Source organism: Trachurus trachurus (assembly GCF_905171665.1).
Source record: "Trachurus trachurus genome assembly, chromosome: 1".
NCBI classification, from domain to species: Eukaryota; Metazoa; Chordata; class Actinopteri; order Carangiformes; family Carangidae; genus Trachurus; species Trachurus trachurus.
The window spans coordinates 34,457,714-34,468,582 of NC_139891.1; positions in this window are offsets into that span (position 1 = coordinate 34,457,714).

Sequence of the window (10,869 nt, forward strand, 5' to 3'; positions counted from 1 at the left end):
AGATAATAACACAACGTTACCAGACAGAGTTGTTTTACAGGGAAATACAGAGACTGCTTGATGAAAAACTGTCCCTGAAGGCAACGTGCATCAGTGGTTTTGCATGAATTTACCACGATGTATGTGGATTGTGACACATTTTTGACATTTTCTATACTAATGATGCTAACGATGCTAAGTGGAGGATGGATGGATGGTTTTTGTTCTTTGCGACACAATGCAAAACGTGAACATGTTTGACTTATTGACCCAGACTCGGTTCAGGTGTAATCAGACCGAGCTCGTTGTTCTGAAACAGGAAACAAGTCGGTTTGTTTGGTTCATATCTGAGCACAGCAGCTGCGCTCAGATAAAACAAGCGGGTCTGGATTGCCAAGAAGAAGAGATGGTCTCATCTCAGCTCGTTTCCTTTTGAGCTGTTCGATACAACCAACACAACACGCAACATGATGCCGATGTTCAGTGGTTCTAAATGGACGGGCCGACCAGACGCGTTGGTTCCCGTGGAAGATATATAAGTTGACATGGGTTTTCTTTTTTTTGGACAGACTTGGACCTTAGATGTACACAAATCACTTGGATATGGTCGGGTCCAGAGTCCAGCCATGGCTTAGGCTGGGTCGGGTTTTAATTTTCAGGTGGGTTCAGACCTCTATTCCATGTTTTTGTTTTTCCCAGGTAACCTCACTGCAAAAACTCAAAATCTTTCCAAGAATATTTGTCTTATTTCTTGTCAAAATGTCTCATTTCTAGTCAAAACTGATCTCTTTCCACTTAAAATAAGACTCATCACCTAAAAAAGAATTTGTTTTTAGATCATTTTCACTTGTTTCAAACAAATTTTCACTTGAAATAAGTAGAAAAATCTGCCAGTGAAAGCAAGTCTTTTTGTGCTTGTAATAAGAAAGAAAACTTATCAGATTTTTCAACTTATTTCAAGTGAAAATATACTTGAAAGAAGTAAAAAAAAAAGTGTCTAAAAACAAGCTGCTTTTTAATGTGATGAGTCTTATTTTAAGTATAATGAGATTTGTTTTGACTAGAAATAAGACAAATATTCTTGGTAAGATTTTGAGTTTTTGCAGTGCTCCTCATCCTCCTCCTTCCAGGTGAGATTTCTGACCAATGAGAGAACAGTTGGTTCACGCATGGTTTTTGTTCACAGCTTTGGACTGGTTAGGGACTGTTACCATGCAAACGACCCCCAAAAAAATGCAACAAGTGTATTTGTGTTGTATTGTGTTTGGACCAGACCGGACCTGGACCTGGACCGGACCACATGGAGACACAAAACCAACCAAACCAAACAAAACAACCAGAGGGGAGGAAACCGAACAGACTGCGCAGAAGGTCGTTTCCTCTCCACCTCTGCACCTACAGAACCTACAGAACCTACAGAAGGTGTTGAACACCAACATGGCCGCCGCCACCGCCGCCGCCATGAGCTGCTTGTCCCGTAATAAAGCAGCGCGGCCCTGCAGGCGTTCTTCACTGTGGAGAGCAAAACGCTGAGTGGAGTAACGACTGAAGGAGCGTGTGTGTGTGTGTGTGTGTGTGTCTTGTAATGAAGGGTCATTTGCTCGTTGCCGTGGAAAATGTCAAGCACGTTATTAATTACATGTTGCTTTGAAGTCTCATCGAGCGCTGGATCAGAGAAGGTGTCCGGTCTGAGGACTCAGGAGAGTAATCCTGTTACCACAAACAAATACACACACACACACACACACACACACACACACACACACACACACACACACACACACACACACACACACACACACACACACACACACACACACACACACACACACACACACACACTTGGCTTAACACAACAATGTGTTTGTTTGTTTTCAGAGGGAATTTTGTTGGAAGGACGTTTTTTGTTGGAAAGTGAAGCGACATCACGTCATATCATATGAAACATTTGCACACATTTGTCATTTTATATTAATAAGAATGATAACAATTTTACATATTAACATTTATACTTCCACATGAAAGCCCACTGCACTGACTTGTGTTTAGATTATATGTGTAAATATATAAGTTTCTGTACATTTACATACCGGTATATACATTTTACATGTATAATTACATCATATAAATTTCATTATGCAGATATTTTATTCCATACATGTGCATATACATATAAATATCTTATATAATATTTCCTAATCAGTTTTGCAGGAAGTTGATTGATTAATGTTAAATTTTTTTAAACAGCAGAAAACATCCTGAAAAATGTGTGAGAACTTTGTTGTTGTGACGTCACAGAGACGTTCTCCAGATGTTGGAGGGAACAAAAAAACCACATCAGCATCAGGCTTTCAACATTAGAAATAAATAAAAAGCATAATGTAATTTAAAAAATATATATATTTTAAGCTGAGAGACTGCTGTTTTTCTTTCTTAAAAAACCTAAACATTTTTGTTTTACTTTATTATTTCTGGGCTGAAAACATTGAATCTGATGGAACTGCTGCTTCCTTCATGCCTCACCTGAACTGAGCATTTTATAATAATGTTAATATTAATCATAACAATGTAAATAATCATATTTCACATTATTCATCTCTGTGATATTTCAGCTGCGTCTCTGAACAGACGTTGTTTTCATTTCTCTCTGAGCTTCAGGGACAGATAAATAAAGTTTTTTGAAGGAATGTTTGAATAATGTTTTATCACTGATTCTTCTTCCCTCTGTCACGTTTCACTTTGACAACGACAATGGTTATAATGTGCATGTGTATGTGTGTGTGTGTGTGTGTGTGTGTGTGTGTGTGTGTGTGTGTGTTCCCAGTGAACAGCAGCGGCCTCACACACATTAAGCTGCCAGCTGACGCCCCCTGTTGGTGGATCCGGACTGCAGCTGATGGACGGAAGAAGAAGAGGAGGAAGCTCAGAGACTTGAACCAGTGACACAACGACTGGACAGGTGTGTGTGTGTGTGTGTGTGTGTGTGTGTGTGTGTGTGTGTGTGTGTGTAGGCTGGTTCAGTCAATGCAAACTTCTCGTCTTCTTCTCTTTGTGCCACTTACACCACCTTCAAAAAGTCCCTCAGACAGTGTTTAGTAGCAGGCCAGACCTGCTCTCATACATAACTGTTTGTCTTTCTATTTCTCTATATGGACTCTGTGACTCTTCATGTGAACTGGGACCTATTTTTTGTGTAAAACTGTGTTTTATCTATTTGTATACTGGTATATTGTTTGTATGTTTTGACTTGCCTTAGGACAAGGGATGTGAATTAGCAACTATGCTAACTCCGGCATATTTACATTGATGTTCCGGCTGACATGTTGATTAAAGGGACAACCAGGAGTTTTGGAAAAGCGAAGTGTTTTCTCACTACATTTATGAGCCTCCGCGCACCGTAAAATTCTTTGACCGGCGCAAGACAGACTCATGTTTTCATTCATCAAGAATTAAAGTCAGAGGTTGGAAGACGATCACATACCGTCGTAGTTCCCACCATAAACGGCGATTCGGCGGCGTTATTCTCATGACTCGCTGGGCAGCGTCCGCAAAACCTAAAGTAAAGAAACGCTGGTCGGCTCGCCCAGCATTTCCGCCACCACTAATAATAACAAAATAACGATAGAGACAAAACAATATATTTATCGAAAATGGAGTGTGGGTAACGTAGATTCATCCACATTAATGTGAGACTTTTTTAATTGTCGCGGAATTTTTCGTTCCGCCAATGGAGAAACTCCTTGTTGTCCCTTTAATATAAATAAATAAATAAAAAATATATATATAAAGACAGAAAAAATGTGCGTATGAATTCACAGGGAGGGGGGGCTGGTCCTTGTTCTGGTCCTGAGAGACGAAGGGAGGCGGTTGCCGAGACGACGGGCCCGGACACATCCTGTAAACGTCTCATCAGCCTTTAAAACACATGATGTCATTTCATGGTGAAACACAGCAGCTTCTCTGGAGGTGTGTGTGTGTGTGTGTGTGTGTGTGTGTGTGTGTGTGTGTGTGTGTGTGTGTGTGTGTGTGTGTGTGTGTGTGTGTGTGTGTGTGTGTGTGTGTGTGTGTGTGACCTCATCATCGTAGTGTTTATGGATCACTGGGCCGCTGGCCTTGATTTCTCTTATTGAATTATGGGAAATTCATTCTTTTTATTGAAGGAGTGGCCTCTCTAATCCAATAAGAGCGTCAGCAGCAGCGCTGGGTCAGAGAAGCTCCACCATTCACCAGCAGAACCAATGTCACGTCTCCTCCAACCGGCCGCCACGTGGAGGGGGGCGGAGCTTAAACACACAGAGAAAAAAAACAGAAACATAATAAAACATGAAGGTTAAAGATGAGAAGCTCCTGTCACTCAGAGTCAATCAGAGTTGATCTGAGGTCAGCAGCTCTATCTCTAGTTTGAAGTTCACTTCTCAAACGACAGAAGACCAGAAATGCAGAGTGGGGTTTATGCTGCATTCATAATAACTCGGAGGTTGGAATTCCCAACTCGAAAATTTCCGACTTCCGACATCATTGCGTTCACGCTGCAGGAATTTGGAAGAGAAAAAACCTGGATAGGTACCCGAAGGAAGTTTGGCGTATCGTGGCTCATCGCTGAAAACGAAAAATATATGAAGCAGTAAATGATTGTTTGTTTTTTTGGAGGCAAATGAAGAGGAGAGGAGACGCACATATAACGTTATAGCCGTATAACTGTTAAACGTTATTTCCGTCACATTTGAAAAACCTCAACAAATAACTTAAAATTTCTAAATTCTAACCGTTTAAGACAGGGGCTGCCATGCTAGTTTTTTTCCGACTTCCGAGTTGTGTTGAATGCAGCATTAGGGCGTTGGTACGTTACACTACGTATTGCCGCAACCAGCTGGTTCACACCGCTGTGGGTGTTGCTTTCAGTCACTGCTGCTGCCGATTGCGCAGTAATGAACTGGCTGACTGGCCTGTGTTACCGGTCCCATGAGCTCCAGTTAAATATCCATTTCCTTCTTGTCACTTTTCTGTTACACAAATGACCGTGTTGTCGGCGATAGGAGTGACAGCGATCTCCCAGTTCCCCGGTGCTGGAGTGTCCCGTCTCTGCGGCTACTGTAGTAATAACACACATCGTCCATCGGACCGACCCTGATAGCAATTAAACTCCTTCTAAATAAATGTGTGCTCAAAAACATTTAATAACTCGGGTCGGGTCAGACCACAGGCTTCTCCTTCTTCTTTTTTTAATTAATGCACATGAGCATTGGGTCCTGCTGTGTGACCACAGGAAAAAATCCAAGAAAAATATGCGAGACCGAACCCGAGCTCTCCTCCTGCTAGAGGAGTCCTTACTCGATAACACGCGTCCACAACAGTTTTTTCCCAGCCACTATCAGACTCATGGCAAATATTAAATATACACAACAGCACTGACATCACTCCTGCACTTTAGATAATATGGCAGCTTTACTTCTTTTAATTGTGTCTTTTGTCTTTAAATGTTATTTATTTATAGGCTATTTTGTTGTTGTTGCTATTTGTTGAATTGACTCACTATTGTTTTTAACAAGTTTTTAAAACCTTTTTAACAATCTTTTATCTGACCTGGGGGGACTTCTGCACAAGAATTCCTATTGGGGTCCATGCCTATGTTCCCACAGCCTTATGTTCCCACAGCCCTATGTTCCCACAGTTGTAAGATTTTTCTCAAAATTAGGCCCTATGTTCCCACTGGACTCTCTCTACCTATCTATCTATCTGGCCTGTCTAGCCTCTACTGGGTCTTTTTTTTACTAAACTTAACCAACACTTTTCTTCATTGCCTAAACCCAACCAATGGTGGGACCAAAGGGCTGTGGGAACATAGGGCCTAATTTTCAGTGACAACAAAAGTTAGAAATGTGGGAACATAGGAATGACCCCTCCTATTGTATCCAGCTTGCTGTGTACAAAATGGCTAAATAAATTTCTTGAATCTTGAGGAGTCCTTACTCCTTACTTATATATAGCAATATGTGATATTGCTTTTATGCAACAGTTTCAACAATTCCATCTAAGCATGGATAAATGTTTAAAACTCAATAAATGTGAAGAAGACACTTTAGTCATTCTGTCTTGCAAAGCAGACTGGAGTCGATCATGAGGATCCTTAGTTTGCACACCGATAGACTGAAGCAGAAATCATTAGGAATCAAATCGTTTTGAATCGAAAATCCATTTTGAATCGAATCGTAACCCCCCAAAATCAGAATCAAATCTAATCATGAGTTAGTAAAAGATTCCCACCCCTAGTATTTAGTTTGATGAGGGAAACATCTCTGTCCGAACACTGAGGTCCAGACAGAAACCCTCCAGGTGAGTGCAGCGCCTCGGCTGCTGTAAGGTGAACTGATTGGGCAGGAAGAGGTTGTTCTGCTTCTCATGCAGCAGTCGCTTTAATTAAAATGTGATAATAGGCCGTCGGGTTCATGAGGGGGATAAAAAACCTGGCGGGTTAAAGGTGCAGCGTTTGTTCCAGCGCTGGTCCTCGGCCCCTGCAGCAGGTTTGAGCCCGGCCTCCTCCTCCTCTGAGCCGAAGGGCCACACACCTGTGCCGGCATCGGGGCCGGATAAGCCCAGATTAAGCTAAAGTTACCGGCTCTCCCTCTGCAATGTCATTCAAAACCTCAACGGCAACCGCGCCGCGGACAAAGCGCCTTTTGGGCTATCCTAATAAACGCCATTAGCTTTGAGACATCAAACATGGAGGATTATGGGATTTTCTGGCCCTCCAAAAAAAAAGAGAAAGAGAAAGAGAAAGATGGAGGTCTGGGGGGACTCCCTCGTTCTCAGCCGTCCTTTCTCTGCAGAGATTACGCTACAATTTGTTTTCCTTTTTCCGCCATTTTGTCCGTCCCTCCCCCCTCCTCCCCCTCCTCCTCCTCCTGCCGTGGTACAGTAATCCCCTGCAGACCGAACCAAGAGCGCCGTAAAAAGGAAGATTACACAGGGCTTTGTAAATTGTTTCTATACACATGTGCATGGGTATTTGGGAGATCTGCAGGGACTTAACACGACAACCGAGCACACACACACACACACACACACACACACACACACACACCCACATCAGTACTATGAGCTATTCTTACTCCACTAGTGTTGACTGAAAGCAAGACGGAGCTGAAACTGGAGTCAAGGAGGAGTTTGTGTGTTTTATTTTTAGTAACCGTTTGAACCCAGAAGAGAAAATGTGTGTGATGAGCGACGATGAGCCGTTTGTGTCGGTTTACAGAAAAAACAGAGTGGACACGCACATCACACCAGTGAGGGCAGGTGCAGAGTACAAACAATGAGCAAAATAGAAAAAACAAGAGTACTCGCAACTCTGCAGGACTCAGAGTGTCAATTTATTGTAGTGACGCACGTTTCGAGCAGTGTAGCTCTTCATCAGACCGTTTGTGTCGGTTTACACTTTAAAGAATGATCCAAATGTTCGTCTGCTCTCAAACCTCCTCCATCACATCGCTATGGTTTATTACCTGTTTTATTATTTACCTGTTCTGACTCATGCATACTACATACCATAATAATGAGCAGGATGCCCCCCCCCCCCCCCCCCCCCCCCCCCCCTCGGTCCCTACGAGGAGTCAAAGGTCGAGCTGCTGCTGATCCAGGTAACTCTAGGAGAGTAATCCTGAGGCCTCGCTCCTCCGCTCTCTCTGCTCCCTCTTTTGTTTTTCTGGTAAATGATCTTGGAAACATTTTTTCTTTCTCTCTTCCACCCTAACCCCCCCCACCACCCACACACACACACACACACACACACACAACTGCGGGCACTTATTTTGTTACTAATTTGTGGGTCATGTTGTTGTTGCTTCTCCCCTGCAGCTCCAGAAGAACAAGTAGAAGAGAAGAAGAAGAAGAAGAAGAAGAACCGTTTCTCCTCAGGCATCCCAGTGGGCGTGGTCTCAGTGATGTGAACACACACACACACACACACACACACACACACACACACACACACACACACACACACACACACACACACACACAAACTCAGTTAAAAAAATTGTTTTAGAGGTAAATTCAGGCAAAACCGCTGATGCGCGTTGCCTTCAGGGACAGTTTTTCATCAAGCAGTCTCTGCATTTCCCTCTAAAACAACTCTGTCTGGTAACTTTCTGTTATTATCTCATAGCGTGGTGAATTTCCAGAGCGTTTTGGAGTTGTTGGATTGTGTATTTGATGAGTTTGATGAGGGTGTCACGACCCCAAACAACCACTAAGCATGTTTATGGGAAGGCAACATAAGTGTGGAGACAGGAGAAACCAAGAAATCCCATGAGCCTCCGTAGTGTAGCTCTGAGCAGCTCACGGCTCTGCTCCGCCGTTCTAAAAATAGCTTGCACTGACAATTAAAGGTAACGAACCTACTGCTATGACTATAGGGATTATGGCAATGGGCCAATTTGCCAAAATGTTGAACTATCCCTTTAATAACCATAATGTAAAGGTTTCCAGAAACAGACGCTGGTTAATCCTGACACTCTGAGTGACAGTGAATCAGCTGCAGGTGCTGCGGCGGTAATAATGACCAACTGGAGATCCTGTTAATCCTGAAGGCGGCTAAATGGGAAATGGTGATAATCCCGACAGGTGTGTTACTTTACGCAGACAGACTGTGTGTGTCTGTGTGTGTATGTGTGTGTGTACATCTTGTAACGTATGGATGAGATAAAGCACACCATCAGTCAGATCAGGAGCAGCGTTAGAAACACCACTCATCTCATCTACACATCTGCATAAACCAGGAGCGGCTGGTTCCTCACACACACATCGACACTCAGGCCACGTTCCACAGGGAGGATGCACCGACATTGCGAAGGTCTCTCCTGTCTTTAATCCTTTTTGACTTTATTCACGCAAAGGTCATCGCTGATTCTCCAAATGGAGGAGGCGACGGTTGTAGAAGGTCTGGAAAACACCCTCTGTCTTCTTTAACCCTCTCTCTTCTTGAAAATGACGGACGTCGTCGGGGAAAATGGCGGCCGAGGTGAAGAACGCCTTGTGGTTGTTGTTGTTGTGTTTTTTGCCACATGAAGCTCTGGACGCTGATCTCACTGGTGGCTGTGTGGCTGGTGGGAATCACAACATCCTGTTTCTGTGGTTGGAGCCAAATAATCCAATAAGAACCGCTTTAAACGTCCAAACCCGGTGAAAACGCTCCATAGAAACACCTCAGTCAGAATATACAGGGGTAGAATATTTCTTCTCTAATCCAAACTGATCGAAAGTAAAATTACATCATGTAAACAGTGAAACTGAGCAGCCACGTTTACATGCAGACTCTTTTACATTCTGATTCAAATTATCATGAATGAAGGCTTCATGTCGACTGTTGGTCAGATCTGGTGTTTACATGAGCCTCTGCATTTACAATAGACTCGGGTCATTTTTCTTTTCCTTTTTCTTTTTCGGCCGATTTCAAGCCAAATTCTGGCTTCAACATCCGTAGGTCGGACTTTACCTTTCAGGACCCTACCACATATTGATCAAAGCATCACACGACTGATCAAAGATGGAGATCTATCTATCGTCTGATTAGAACAGTAGTTGTTCATTGTTCTGACACTTTCATTCAAGCATCTGCAAGTGAAGAAAAGTCACTATACGCAGATCAACGGCTCGTCACGGAGAGCTTGTCAGCCGGCCAACCTCCGTCGTCATCCCGGGAGAAAAGACGATCGCTAATTAACTTACCCGCAGGTTTTTAGAGGTTTACCACCGGGTAGTTACATTCTTCTTAGGAGATAAATGCTGGTCTCATCGATGAAATGTAACAATTGTATCAGTCACATTAGTTTGTTTGAATTAAAAGTGAAGGTTCATGTGTGTATTGGACACAGGAGCAGCGCCTGGGGGCTCTGTAGACTACGTACAGAAATCATCACATTTACAGTAAGTTAACATGGTTTTGAATACAGGATTTGTGGCAAAAGCTCATCACGTCTGCTTATGTGAAAGCCACCAGAGAGTACTGATGACGTATGTGATTGTTGAAGGGGTGTCCCAATTCGTAGGGGTGGACTTTCTACCTCTATCCCTTGTAGCTCCATTTCAAGGGGCAAGGGTTAAGGGCTATAGGGCTAGGGATGAAAATTAAAAAATGGTTCTGGTACTGGTACTGGTACTGGTTCTATTACTGGTACTGGTTCTGGTTCTGGTACTGGTACTGGTTCTATTACTGGTACTGGTTCTGGTACTGGTACTGGTATTGGTTCTGGTTCTGGTAGTCTTAAAAGTTCTTATAACAATCAGGCCCTGAGCCCTCTGGCTGATGTAAGGGGCTCAAACTCATCGTGAAGGATAAGTGACGGGTCTGACAACACTCTTTGTGCTTGTACATGGTCTGAAGAGGGGGGTCTTCAGTCTTCCCCATCACCTTCACAGCAGCCAACGCTGTAGCTTTGATTTTGATTGCAGACCCACGCCGCCACGCTGTACCTCATGATGCTCCCCAGAACGGCTTGATAAAATAAAACCATGATGAGCTCTCTGGGGAAAGTTCCTGCAGTGGAAATTCGCTTAACGATCTCTTCATTAGTTCAGATACGGCTCTGAGCTGGAAAACATGAAGAGTTCATTATTTCCCAAAGATGAATATATATATATAGGCCTGACACCTTCACCTCCACCTCCACCTCCTCGTCCACCCTGGGTGAACCCTGACCACATGAGGCCGGAGCAGAGCCACGCACCAGCAGCCATGTATACGACACAGGAAACACCCGGCGCTGCAGCGGGACTCGATTCAGCCAGAGTGCACGAGAGGAAAGGTCACTTCTAAACAAAGTGCTAATTAAGAGGAGCCAGTCCACTGCCTCCACACACAGCCCGCTCAAAAGCCCCTCGTCCGTCATAAAGGCC